Raw genomic sequence first — 15,127 nt, forward strand, 5'->3', positions numbered from 1 at the left:
CCTTATTAATATGTTACTAATGTTTTAAGATAAAAGATTTATTTATATTTTATGATTCTTTTTATTGAGTAGTCAAAGAATTAAATGCAAATTAGTGTATATTGTATAAATGTTTTCCCCAAGCTTCTAAATTATACAAATCTCGACTGAAATTCAAATTATGGAAGACATTCAAATAAAGTATTTATTTAATTTAATTTGCAAACTTCTCACGAAATTTATAAAAACATACATTGTGCATCTTATAACGGAATCAGTTATTTACGAATGAAATGGTAGTAAATAAGCCGATATAATAAAAATATTTATGTGGATAATTGTTTTTTATTTCTATAAATACTATATAGAAATGTCGAAATTAATTTTAGAAATGATAATTATAATAATCAGACCCATAAGAGGGCGGTTGAAAAACTTCAACAACTGTTCTATTTAGGTTGTGTTTTTAACAATTAACTATATAATTAAAAAGAATTGCAGAAAGTTGTAAATATTGTAGACCGAATGGCAATAAGTACTTAGAGAAGAGGTCATTGGCAGCTAAATGTGACAAGGCTTGCTTGCCCTTTCTATCAAAGAGGCCAAACCCAGAGTACACTTTCAGTTCGTCTCGTGCTTCCATCTCCACTATGTTCGCTTTCCACTTCGGAATTGTTACATTTACAAGTACTCACATATAGTACAACGTATATAGTATCTGTTCTTATTGAATTAATATATTGACGACATGGATTTCTTAGCATTAGAAAATTTTTAATAGGTAGTTTAAATTAGTAAAACTTCTTTGCCGAACAAGAAAAAAAAAATCCTGTTATATCATCTTTAACGATTTTGCATACTTTTTTTTATTGTCAATTATAACATATTATTTATGTTTATGGATTAGTTTATGTTTACAGATAAAAAATATAATTATTTTAATCAGTATAATTAAATAATGGAGAGATGCGATCTTTATTCTAAAATATAGATTATTTTATTTTTCTTTATTTAGATGAAATATAGATCAATACAAGTTATTTATATTTTTTTTATATCAATATATATATATATATATACATATACGATAAAAGAGGAGTGTGAAATTAAAAACCATAAGTTAGCATATGTTGAAGAATATATTTATATGGGTCAGTTACTCACGGATAGAGGAGCAAAAGAGGTCCAGAGGAGATTGGCACTCGGTTGGAAATAGTTAAATCGGCTTAAGTGTTTGGCTGGTAACCGGAAGGTTGATGGTTCGCACCCACCCGGGGCGTAATGTTTTATCTCAGGCATTTAAAATTAATTCTGTCATATTTAAGCAATAGTTTAGAAAATACCAATCATTAATAATTTAGATTTTCTCTCTTTTTTTGATATTTTCAGAATTTTTTTAATGTAAACAATCCGCCTTGATATTTAATGTTATTCATTATGTTTCGGATATTCAGCCGTCTTCTAACATCTTTTATTCTAAAACAATAATGAATATTAATTACAAGACCTTATTAATATGTTACTAATGTTTTAAGATAAAAGATTTATTTATATTTTATGATTCTTTTTATTGAGTAGTCAAAGAATTAAATGCAAATTAGTGTATATTGTATAAATGTTTTCCCCAAGCTTCTAAATTATACAAATCTCGACTGAAATTCAAATTATGGAAGACATTCAAATAATACTAATTTTTTACTGCACACAATTTTCTTTTGGGCTTTTTCCACAAAATTGCAGGTTTTATATTTTTTAAGGCTAAATTTTGATTTTTGTTGTATACAATTTAATGCTTGAACTAAATTTCTTATATTATACAAATATAGGTGTATGTGTGTCAAGATTTAATCAGATTATTATTTTTCCTTACTTAATTTATTGTTTAAGATTAAAAAAATGAGGTAAAAGAATACATTGATTAACCAATTAAGACTCGAATTCAATCTAAAAACAAGTAGACACAAGCGACAAATATTTCTGAAATAGTATTAACCAGTGGTTTTGGGTAGATATGAAGGCACTCTTGTATTAGCTTGTTATAGAGAACATCCGCTGTTATTGTTTTTCATTTGGATTTCCAGTTCTCTTCATTCTTCCATCTTCATTTTGACTGAGGTTTTTTAATATTATTCTATTTATTATGTGTATATCATTATAGACCAAAAATCAATATGATACATTTTAATCAAACTTGCAAAGTACATTAAATTATTACTTGTTAGTTTTTTGGTTTATGATGTATTTATATGTTAAAATACAATTAAAAAGTTGAACGGAAGAAGATCCTATGTGAAATTTTACGGAAAATTAAAAAGAGAATTTAGTTTTTCAAGAATATTTATGAATACTCTTTTCTACACACATTTCCTTGAATAATTTTTCTAAAACTTAAAATTAGTGTAGTTTAAAGAAGTTGAAGAATTGAATTCTAGTCTAATTAATAGAAACATAAAATCATTTAATAGAGTTAACTTCCTCATAGCTCTTCAAATAAAGACACAATTTTATGTTTTTAATCACCTTAGTTCTTTATGTATGTTCGCATGAATGTAGACTTAATTTGATTCAAACAAGGTTGGCTAAGCTGTCAATGTACTAAATATTTAGATTTATATCAATAAATCGAATAATAAAGTTGATCATTACAGGATGTCTTTTATACACGTTTTTAGTTTTTACTGCACGATTTTGGATTTTTACTACACATTTTTATGTTTTTTAATACACAGAAATCAGATCTTCTGTTATAACATATCTCCTAAAACATATTGAAGTTGTCTATACATGTTGTAACTTGGTTTAATAGTCGGGACCTTCCACAAATTAAGCACTAAGTTTTATGAAAATTCTGAAAATACTCCTTTTATTTTGCAATACCCAATTGATTTTAGTACGTTAACATGCTACGGAATGTACTGTGTCTTTGTAAAGGATGGACTGTAGTGGAAGACATTATTGTAAATTAGTTTAATAATATAAATCTAATAGTTTCCATTTGCTCAGTACCAAAACCGCAGTGAATCATTCACGAATGTCCAGAACCGCCAGGTCTCACGTTGATCGTGGATCGTTCCTTTAGAGAATGTTCGCTTTGGGACAGGCTCATTTGGCCGAGGATTTATTTAGTTTTCCATTTTATAGCATAAAAAAGAAACAAATGTTTTATAACAGGCACAAGTACCTAATTATTTTCTAATGGTCTCGTAGCGGAGCATTTGATGGCCGTTGGTCGGGTGATGGGATATTGGAATGGGAACATGTTTTATGTTTGCCCGAGCGGGCTCACCATAAACCACCGAGCGTGTCAGAGTAAATAAATGGCCCGGGAGACAGAACGAAAAAAGAAAAATAACACTGGGAGCTGGCCAGGTGCGATCTTATCTCGTCCCAGCGTAACCTAGTAGTCTGTTTCAGATCCTCTTCCTCCGGGGGTCCTCTCCATTCATCCTTACCGCGCATTCCGATCATTGAGGTCTTCGGGGGGTTCGAAGGCACTGGTGGAGAGGAAAAAAAAGATCCCTTCCTGCTTCGTGGAAATTCACAGGTAGGGTCCGCTGTCAGACTGGAAGGCGTCCGTGCACAGCGGGGAGCTCCTTAGCTCGGCATAGGACAGTTCAATATATGTCAACATACCCATAAGAATGGAGAGTATTTTAAAAATGTCAGTTCTATTCAAAAATTTATAAAACACCCTCTTTTAATAACCTCCGAGACGATGCAAAAGACAACTAATTTCAGAGAAAATTATTAGTCCTGTGTAATATAGGTATCAGTGACAAAGTAGATAGATATAATTCCTGTTTTTACGGTTTTCATCCCTCAAGCTCAAAATAACCTTGAAAATAAAATTTAGATTTGTTAGTTAGTTTCATTCTTGCAGGCATATTCAAGGAATGAGGCCGAAATTGCATAAATCTAAACAACTGTGAAATTCAGCTTAAATACATTTCACATTTTTAAACTATTTTTTGATCTCTTATTCTGGGAGGTTATTGACTAATTAGTGTATATATTTTTTCTGATTCTCCAGCTTTTATTTTTAAACAGTATAAAGTATTTTTATATTATTATTTTACAATTATTAAAATATGGGAAGTTACGGTACGTGGGTGCGCAAGTCGACAGTTTTGCCAATTCAGTTTATTATCAAGATTGCGTCGCTATTTTTAAAATATATCTTTTAATCTTCAACAGACTCTATTAAAATATTTTGATAGCAAAAGAAATAATAAAATAAGAGGAATGCTTAAATTTTAAGACAGAAAAGTTTAATATTTGTTCCTAAATAGACACCGTCACTTATTCATTTAGGAGAAAAATGTATGAAAACTGGAAATACCTTTGTTGAAAATATTTTTACATTAAAATATATGAACCCCAAACATGCATTGGATCTGGCCGGAGCAGTCTGCAAGGAGATTGTTCAACGCCTGGGTATTTTAAACATCACCATGAACCCAGCTAAGACAGATTGCGTCGTGTTCGTTCAGCAACAACACAAGTGATCGACTCTCCCTAAGACGTTCAAGCTGGACAACACAATCATCTCCCCTTCACATTCCATAGTATATCTGGGTGTGAAGCTGGACCGCCATCTCAAGTTTCCACCCACATCTACCAGAAAACGAGAACTGTAAGAAGGCGGTCTTACAGACTGAACCACCTCCTCACATCACCAGCGCTTTCTCTGCGGCTTAAACTGCAGGTCTACAAGAGGATCCTGAGGCCGGCGCTCCTATACGGGGCACCACTCTTCACTTACCTCTTCGACGGCACGCAGCGCCACCTTCAGGGAATCTAGGACAGCATACTGCGGAGGATGGTTCGCACTACATCGTGGAAGAAGAAGAAGCCTCCGGAACTGCATCAGCTTCTCAAACTGCCCACAGTACTAGAGTTCATTTGTCGGAGGCAAATCTCTGACCAATCCACCCTTCCAACCATTAACACCAGCGCCCCCTCCAGTGAGCTGGCAGGACCTACATTCCCGTAACCAATGAGTAACCAACCAGTGAAAGAGACACTTGTTAAGTTCTTAGTCTGTAGAGTAAATTCAGCAAACGAAGTGCGCCCCAGTACCTCGTCTATCAAGCACGTATATAAAACCAAAAATATAATAGCTCAACCTGTCCTTAGAATGGAGCACTGCTCCAGAGAAAGAACAAATGTCTAAATGTATATAGTTGTAACTTAATAATGTAATTTCTATTGGGGCTAGAGTATATATATATTGGTAATTGTTACAGGAAATAACAATTTTTAAAAAATCTCACCTTTTGTAACATTTCTATTTCTAAAAAAATTTAAACCGCTTAACCGTATTTAGCTTAGTACACTGCTGGTTCTACAACACTTCACTACGAACCAGGTATTGGCGTTAACCTAAAAAAAAAATTAAGGGTTGGGCAAAAATGCTGACATCATTTCCCAAAGCACTAATCGGTCTTACGGACATGGCTAATAGTTCTAGATGGTAGGAACCCAAGAGGACCTTAATGAAGTAGAGTCGTCGACTTTTTATCAAATAAATCGAATCGGAAACAAGGTTAATATTTAACTAATAATTTAGGTTTATATTTCTGGTTTAAAAAATCTGTATTTAGCCTATTTAATTAATGACTGAAAAATTATTGTAATTGGATAGTATGTTACTGATATAATAACTCAGAACCGTTAGTTAGTAACTTCGTGGCTATATTTCATTGATTAAGTTATTTAATATGCCATTAACTAAACTCTCGGAAGAAGATGTAATATTTACGTTAATCCGCAAATATTTACGCTTATTGTAGTTGTATGAATGAAATAATATTGTTTTCCTGTTTAACTTTATCCAATGAGCGATTCTGGTTGAAAAAAATTAAGTTTTTTTATGAATAATTAAATTATTACGATGATAAGCAGAAATGTTAATAACATAAATAATTAATTACAAGTATTAAGAGTCATGTAAAATTTAAATAGGGTTCATGAAATAAATGATATTCTTCATTTGCTTATATTACGTGATGCACTTGAAGGTAATGAATAATTTATCATTTAATTATCATATTCATAATTTTTATATTTTAACTATGCATGTTATTTGATGATAGTTCTCGCAGCGTTGAACAGATCCATCCTTGCTTTGCAAATTTTGAAGGAGGCGACATGTTCTTGTTCTCAATTTTTGCGAGGGGGGGCATTTTCGGAAATGCTCAAATTGACCACACTAGGGGCAGGTCATAATCCGATCACAACCATCGTATGTCCAAACTCAAGGCAGTTGTGGTACTATACTGATCCACCATTCTCCTTAAACTTAGATACGTGAACGCATACAAAATCGATGGACTTCAGATTTTGAATTTTTTGCATCTATAATTATTTGAATTTGTTTTATATGGTAGACTCGGTTATGCCCATTCCTCTTTCAGAGCCGTCTGCCGATAGTGAATCCATATAGTCCTACTTTTAGTTCATTGACGATTGATTCGTTAGAGTGATCAAGCATCGAATCCATACTACATACATTTCTTTGACCGCTTGGTGCCTCGCCGCTCAAAAATTTTACATTATGCTGCCTAATATACATTTTGCAATACAGCCTCGGTCTGTAAATATTAACGAGTTTCTTTGAAGGTGTTGTTGAAGGTGTACCGTATCATCCCTTCTGTTGCCAGCATTTCTCACTGAGATCTGTGAGACTGCAAGAGATATTATTACAGGTGGTAGAGGCCTGGATTTGAGCTCCGTCTCTTCCTTTCCCTATCTCCTAAAATATTAAATATATTTTTGTCAGACAGAAGTCTTGTTGGTCATCTATTCAATCGTAGGTCGCGGTGGAAGCACGTTTTACCTTTGCCAACTTGCCAGTTTTGCTCGTCAACACATGTCACGACCTGCTGAAGGCTGGGGAACAAGTTGAACATGTTGCCACAAGTTATGTTGCGAGGGATGCTGAACGGACTACTTGAGCTCCATCTCCACCACCAAGACCATAACCAAGTCACAATGTGAAGCCAATCTTTTCTACCATATACGGTGAACTCCAGCTTCCCTCTGTGCTGGAGTACATAGGCCAAAGGCACATTCAATTTTTTGATGGGCTAAAGGCCTGTACCAACCCGTTGTTCAGGGAAATCACTCATCCACCAAGACCTGGGGCAACATCCAATAACCACCAGCAAAGCAGACCCTCCCCGCTCAACATATGAATGGGACGCTAATTAGCGCGTGCGACTCTCCGCACTCAATGGACGTACATTAATATACCTTAGAATAACTCCGGGTAAAATTTGGGTTGAGCACAAAATTGTGTATATTTTCCCTATTTATATTTCTACTTGCTTATAAAATAATTCACATGAGGACATGAAAAAAAAGGCAGTCTACCGCCCACTATTTTGACAACTTCGGATTCAATTCTGGGTCACTAAATGCCAACTCAACACACATTTGAATCGTACCTTCTCGTATTTTCTTCAAATTTTACTCACGTATTGTATAGACATGGAAAAATGTGAAATTTTATTGTGGTAGGTTTTGTCGTTTTTGAATTACAGAGCTATTAATTAATACATCATTAATTGACAAATGAATAGAAAACAAATTTTAGAATTGCTGCAGAAGCTTTTTTAATTCATGTTCTTTGATATAATATGCGATACTAAATAGGTTAAAAAATGTAACACTTTATTATTATATGAGTATAACAAGATATTTTACTTAACACTTACTTAAAAAGGGAAGAGTTAAATTAAAAATATTCTTCAACCTAAAGATAGGTGTGAATTAATAAATAAAATCAATAATTTTTTTTTAAGTTAGAATTAATTTTCAGTACAGATTGATCTGATCTTCTCTACGTTTATAACTACTTTTATTTTGTCATAAAATAATATATTCGAAAACAAATGTATTGAACATAAATTATTAGTATATATGTTTTAGGTCAACCACATTATTTCATAAAGACATGTTAGATAAGAATATTTCTTGATAAAGCATTGTTTATCAAAAAAATCCACTAATACCTTGCGTTGATTCCAAAAAATACATTAAAATTTTTCAATAGAATCTTAAGCTTCAGAAAATAAATAATTTCCTGATATATCATACCTATGTGGGTCTCATATATTGATTCAGGATTTCATATTTCCCTCATGAAGACCTTGTGACGAAGAGCCCAGATGTCCCAGACATGGTGGCCATTCTGAATCGAAGGCTACGTCAGATCGGTAATTTAGACGACTTACTGAATGAGGAGGGTAAAAAAAAAATAATAAAAAGTACAGGCTCTGTAAATAAGGAGAGAATTTTATTTATCGCGCTATGACTTACTGCAATGGAGGGCTTTACTGGCCAGTAGTCTTGAGTCGTGCTTAATAAATATCACTCATGACTCTCCGCTCCCACCGACTTCCTTTATCTTCTCATTTCTTCTAAAACTGACTGAGAAGGTATTCTTGAACTCTCTTGGACGGGTCATTTTTCTCAATTAATGTACACATATTGAAATAAATAGTATAGATAATTTATTTATTTAATAAAACCAACAACCTACTACGGAATAATCTCATATTGAACTAAATACCTTTTTTTAATCCTTCTCCATTTTCTTGAACATAATTTTTTGAAATGAGTATAAAAGCAGTATCCTCGGTCCCATCCATCTATACAGCTAACATCCCAAAACAGCTAAACACTATTCTTACCACGTATACTGATGACACATGTGTGCTCGCAGATAATAATAACCTTTTAATTGCATCCCAAACTCTTCAATCCCAAATCATAGCCCTCGAAGAATGGTTATTGGAGGATTAAAATAAATTATAATCGTATTTGGAGGATTAAAATAAATCCCATCAAATCACTTTTACCCTTCCTCGTAAACCTTCCAACTGCCTACAGTTTCATTTAATAATGTTGTTTATACCCCTGTCGGACAGATCCGCTACCTTGGTCGATATTTGGACAAACGACTAGCCTGGAATCCACATACAAGACTGAAAAGACAGGAATCTGGATGTCGATTTCGACTATTACAGCACTTATTGGACAAACGGTCTAAACTTCCAATTCATTATAAAAGACTAATCTACATGAATGTAATAAGGCCAATCTGTACATACGGAGTTGAGCTTTGGGGCTCCACTAAACCTTCTGATTCCTTTCGTATCCAATTCTTACAATCCAAAATCCTTAATGCTCATTACTTTGTCACAAATAAAATCATACATAAAGACCTTAATGTTCCATATGTAACCGATCTAGCCTGAACCAGTTATCCTTCCTTCCATTATAAACTCTTTAACAACCCAAACTCACTAGTTTCTAACTTTGCTTTCTTTTTCATTTCTAACAGTCAGAGGTGCCTGAAAAGAAGATGGCCACGAGATCTGCTAATTTAAAACGTCATTAGAGTGCTACCAATGGGTAGATTACTCGATTTTGATCTTACATCAAATTTACTTAATGTTTTATTATGTAAATACAAATGTCAATAAATAAATAAAAGAATTTAAAAAAAAATTATATGAGTATAGTTTTTCAAAAATAGAATAAATTTAAATAAATAAATTAACAGACCATAATTACTGACCAGTACTTCTTTTGGGGTACTTTGGCTTAAGCCAACGTCATGGAGAGCAGATAAGAGGGAAGAATTAGAGATAGAACCCGTGGATCGGAATAGAGAATTGAAGGTTGTTTTAGAAGTTTATGCATTGTTGATCAAATTATAAGTGTTAATGGTTAGATATTTTATATTTCAAATGTGCCATGCTGCATTGTGTTACATGTATTCTTGTTGTATCCCTGTTAACCAAGTGTTTTATGAGTTTTGGGTTGTGTCATAACCGGTTCGTTTGTAGGTATCTAACAATTTATTGCACGAACGGCTCCGGAAATTAACCAATGAGATCTCGTTAATGTTTTTTAATACTATAAGCTCAAAAAACAGAAATATATTGTATTAAATAAGTAATCTGGGCGTCTATAGCTTTGTTACTATTTTTTGTGTAGACCGCTGAACTAATTCTTAAGTTAAGGCTTAAATTACTCAGAAGTATCTTGTTGATGTTTTGAAAGTATTTTATAATCAAAATACCTAGAAAATATATTTTATTATATCTAGTACTTGTAGCGCTAACCCCTGCCGGTCTGTTTTAAGAAACGCTCCTCACATGTTGGTGATTTTCGGTTCAATGCCAAAGTGGTGTACAATTATGATTGCAGAATTACGGTAGCCGCTAATTTATGATCTTGGTATTGGTCAATTTTGTCCCTTGCATTTTTAATTAGGTATGTATCCATTTTTGGATCCACCACTTCGGTTTCCTTCTGATAATGTTAAATAGAATATAAACTGCTAAAAGCGGCTCAAAATAACTAAAAACGTCAAAGTAAAAATTAATTCAATGTTAAAAAAAAAAGTAAAAACCTGACCTCAGATATTAAGCAATCTGTTCTAAGAGACGGAATGTTATTGAGTTTCTTTTTAAATATATTAGTGGTTTATTTGAGAAGTTAGCTTCCATAAGTAGTGAAATTACACCCTACAACCCTACACTGTTTCATACATGTTAACATACAGAAAGCTATTGTATATATAATAAAGTGTATTAATATATTTTCAGAAGAATCTTGAATTAATTAGCACGAGGAAGAACTATTTCCGTAGTTAATTTATTATTTATTTTTTTATTGATAATTATATATTATTATTGATAATTGATTGTCATGTAATGAATAAACGATTTGTAACTTTTTTAAGTTTTGGCCGTTTAAGTTATGTTATGTGTATTTGAAGTAAGTCCACATGTTAATAAAATATATTGAATAAAATAAAATGAAATATATACTGTTATTTTATTTACAAATAGTATTTATTGTTCCTAATAAAATAGTCAATGTATTGTTTCTTTTTTTAATATAATACAAATGGACGTAATACGTTTTGTAATTAATTAATCCATTTTTAAAAAATAAAATCAATTTTCGAATTGTAATTTTCAAAATTTAATTAAAATAAAATATCTACTCCAAAATTGGAGAACCTATATATGAAAGGGGTGACGCTAGCAGCGTGGTAACGCGTCTGTCTGCCAACCCAAGATTGTGAGTTCGAGCCCGGCCCTACCCGGGATTTATGCACTACTCACTCACAATCTCCCCCCGGCCATTTGTAAGGCCCGTTAGCCAATGGGTGGCACTCACAAAACTAGGCGTGGGAGTGAAGGACCTACCCTATGAAAACCACCCTAGGAAACGCGCGATATATTTCTTGAGTACATCGCACGATATATTTCTTGAGTACATCGCACGAGGCCTTGGACCTCTACGGTATCATAATTATAAATCTACTAATAATTCTCACTAATTTTAATGTTTGTTAAATGTTATTATGTTTTTAGTGAGTTAAAAGGTTTAGGATGTAATAATTACAATATATTTTTAATTACCAAAAAGTCTTAAGTATAATAATCGACTGAAAATATTGTAATTTGTCAAAATAGTTGAATACTGCTGTGAATAAAATTAAATATAAAAATATTTTAATTTTAAGAGCGTAAACAAATATGTAAAAATTTTGAAAATAAAAATCTTTTAATTTGAATTCTTGTGGAATAATTTGTTATTAGAACCTATAAAATGAAACAAAAAGCATTCATCTAATTCAATCCATCAGCCATGAAATTAGTTAATATCCAATAATTTTTTTAACAACTTTTTGGACAGAGTGGTAAGTGCATAACTTTTTTCTATTTAACTATCACTGACTATGTACTGGAATTAAAAAGATAAATACAATACGAATTTTAAATAATGTCTTTGAGTCATTTTTTTTTTTTTTTTTTTTTTTTTTTATGAGAACCAGAATAAGTTTTATTTATTATTTTGAAAAATATTTACCTGTATTTTTGTTTATATCATTATCATATTGTTTGAAATGAGAGAAAATAGGTTTGGTGTATTAATAATATTAACATCTGTTATGTTGTTTCTTAGTTGTTTTATTGCTGTTTCTAGAGAGCACTTCATTCTTCTAACCACGCTTATCGACAAGTCGATTGGAATTTATCCAGGAATGTTGAGAATATAAGTTGGAGACTGGAGCTTGTTAGTCGCTCGGACTAACACAATATTTGCACGTTAAATTGGTAAAAAAATCAAACCAAATAATGGAGATAAAACTTTGTTTACTACTGTTTGAATAGAGGAAAATTTGAAACGCAGATTTTAATATAAATTATATTGCTTCAAACTTTCTCGATGATAACATTCTTTTCTTGATTCTTAAATGTATTAGTAGAAATTAAAATAATGTAAAGGACTGAAATAGTCAGTTAGAAACTCAATTATAATATGTAATATAATAAAAGTAATAATTTTTATGATAATTAAATATAAACGAATATTACAAAGGTACAAATTGTATTCTAGTACTTATAAATATTTGATTATTTTAATATTTGAAAAATATTCAAATAATTAATTAAACAGGATTATTTAAAGGCTTACTGTATGCTGTTTCAAACATCAGTGACGTCGTGCCTCCATAGCTCAGCGGTTAGAGCACTGGTCTTGTAAACCAGGGGTCGGGAGTTCAATTCTCCCTGGGGGCTGGAATTATTTTTCCTTAATTAATTATGAATATGAATTTATACAAATCTCATAAACAATATTAATATTTCAACAATTATAATTAATTTTATTGTTAAATAATAATACTTTTTTATTTTGTACTCTTGTAATGAATGGGGGTTAACCATGTAGCTTATTCAGTTATAAACTACTCACACACACACACACACACACACACACACATTTATATATTTATGTGCATAGAACGTTGTAAGTCTTTATCAGGAGTGTAAATAGAGAACCTTCAAATGACAGTTTGGAATATTATAAATTACTTCTAAACTAAGATATCAAATGATACACAAATTAATTTTAAAAGCTAAGAAAATATCATATAAAAATGGATTGAGAAGGAAATTAAAAAAAATGAACATAAAAAAATAAAAGTTTTAAATATGTATGAGTGCTATTTGTAATAGCATAGACTAAAACAAAACAAAATGAACTAAATCATACAGTAAAATAAAATGAGCCTTTATTCTTTCCTAAAACACACACTTCAGTATTAGATAAAAAACATTTGCCAAGTACATAATCAATTAGCTTCCTCACAAATTTTTTTACTTTTTTATATTTTTTGAAAATGAATATCCTGGGAAGTTTCCTTTTTCAATACAATTGGGTACATAAGTAACTATATTTCGAAATAAATAGTCTTTCGTTTAAGCATAAAATGTTTGGGACGTGAAATCAACGAAATTACATTTTCGTATAAAAAAGTAAAATTAGTGGAAGGATAAGCTTCATGATATAATTTATATTAGACCATTTTTACATTAATCTCTAAATTTAGGTTAAATCGGACAAGACATTTTTGAAATATTTTTATTTAATTTTTTTTTATAATTTATTTATTGATAATTTCAAGTGCATAAAAAAAAAATAATACAATAAGTAACTGTGAGTTACACAATGGCATGAAACAGACTTGTGGAGAATCTATACACTAAAATTTTAATATTAGATTTTTGAAAACAATGGTTTTGTTATCATCCATTTTTGAAATATTTTTATTTAATTTTTTTTTATAATTTATTTATTGATAATTTCAAGTGCATAAAAAAAAAAATATACAATAAGTAACTGTGAGTTACACAATGGCATGAAACAGACTTGTGGAGAATCTATACACTAAAAAAAACTCTAATAACATTTCTGGAGTAGAAGATCCCGATGCCATCACAGCCTCCCTCTTCAGACACCTAGGAGGATTATCAGGTGATATCAGATGAGCAAGATGTTAGAAACAAGTGGCTTTAGGTGGTTAGAGAGTTTATGAAACAAGTATTGGTATATGATTCTATTCAAATCTACATCATATGGATCATTGAGGTCCTAATGAATGACTTAATTTGTGGGAAAGTAAGGAGCATTAAGGATTTTGTTTTGTAAGGACTAAACACTAGAGGAATTAAATGGTTTAGTGGAGCCCCAAAGCTTAAAAGCTCAAATCTCGAGGTGCCACTCTGAGAAAATTCTTCCCCATAGCCCCATCAAGACTAAGAGTAGAATGGATTTTCCCATTCTATTGGGTCTCGTAGATCCTAATAGGATTACAGGGAAAGCTGCAAAACTTTAGTAAGAATATTAAATTTCAATTAAATTTTAACATTCAGAATTTTTCTATATTCCTCAGTTCGTTCATTAGTCGTTCATAGAGAAAGTGTTATTACGGCAAAATATTTTATAAGCAGAAAATATATCACCTTCTAAAATCGTAGCCATCGAATCTAACTATTTTCCTTATGAATTATTTTGGTAGTGTATAAAAAAAAGAATCCCTCGATTAACTCCTGTTTAATATAAATTTAATTTCAAATGATACACTAATTAAAGGAGTTGTTCAAGTTTCCTTTTGACTCGAAAACTTGGCCATCTCGACGAAGCGGGGACATAGAAATGCAAATTAATTAACACACGTGGAAACTGCTTGTTACCTACAGAAAGATTCCAAGTAATATTCCTCCAACTCTCGTGGGGAGTGTAGAAGGAGAGGGACTGAATGTGACCGTGTAGCTTACCTTTTCTTTCGGTCGGGATGATTTTAATCAAGGAAAACTGGGTCTGATTGGAAGAAAAGTTAGGACGGGAGCTTTTGAGGGGGAAATACCTTTTCCCAGAAACAAGATCCGGTGGTCGAGTCAAAAGAGTTAATGATTCATCGCGGCCAATTAGTAAGACTTTGCTAGAATAAAAAGGCTCTTGGGATATAAACCCTCAAAGAGATAGCGCTGTATTAATACCTCTCTCTCTAATGCTCATCTGTCTTTACAAGGCCCAGGCTTAGCAAACATTTATCAAGTCGGAATTTTATCAGGTCTCCAAGTTTGAAATATATAAGGTAGCAAGTCATTAGCGGTGTCATTAATAGTCTTTTGGCGAGGAACACAGTCATTACGAAAAGCAAAAGGTAATATCTAAGATTCCATTGCTTTCACCAATTAAGTCTTGTCTCATTATTAAATCAAATAGGCAAATTGCTCTACATACTTAAAATTGGTACCAGTTATGCTAATTG

The 15,127-nt window shown here is 31.8% G+C and overlaps 1 non-coding gene across 1 annotated transcript; it reads left to right on the top strand.

Annotated features, from left to right (window-relative positions):
- The first annotated feature begins 12,517 nt into the window (after positions 1 to 12,517).
- Positions 12,518 to 12,590, top strand: TRNAT-UGU (transfer RNA threonine (anticodon UGU)). The gene has a single exon. It is a non-coding gene; the product is annotated as a tRNA-Thr (tRNA).
- The last annotated feature ends 2,537 nt before the right edge of the window (positions 12,591 to 15,127 follow it).

Source organism: Halyomorpha halys, unplaced genomic scaffold (genome assembly GCF_000696795.3).
Source record: "Halyomorpha halys isolate HHAL.00 unplaced genomic scaffold, Hhal_1.1 Scaffold196.1, whole genome shotgun sequence".
NCBI lineage: Eukaryota > Metazoa > Arthropoda > Insecta > Hemiptera > Pentatomidae > Halyomorpha > Halyomorpha halys.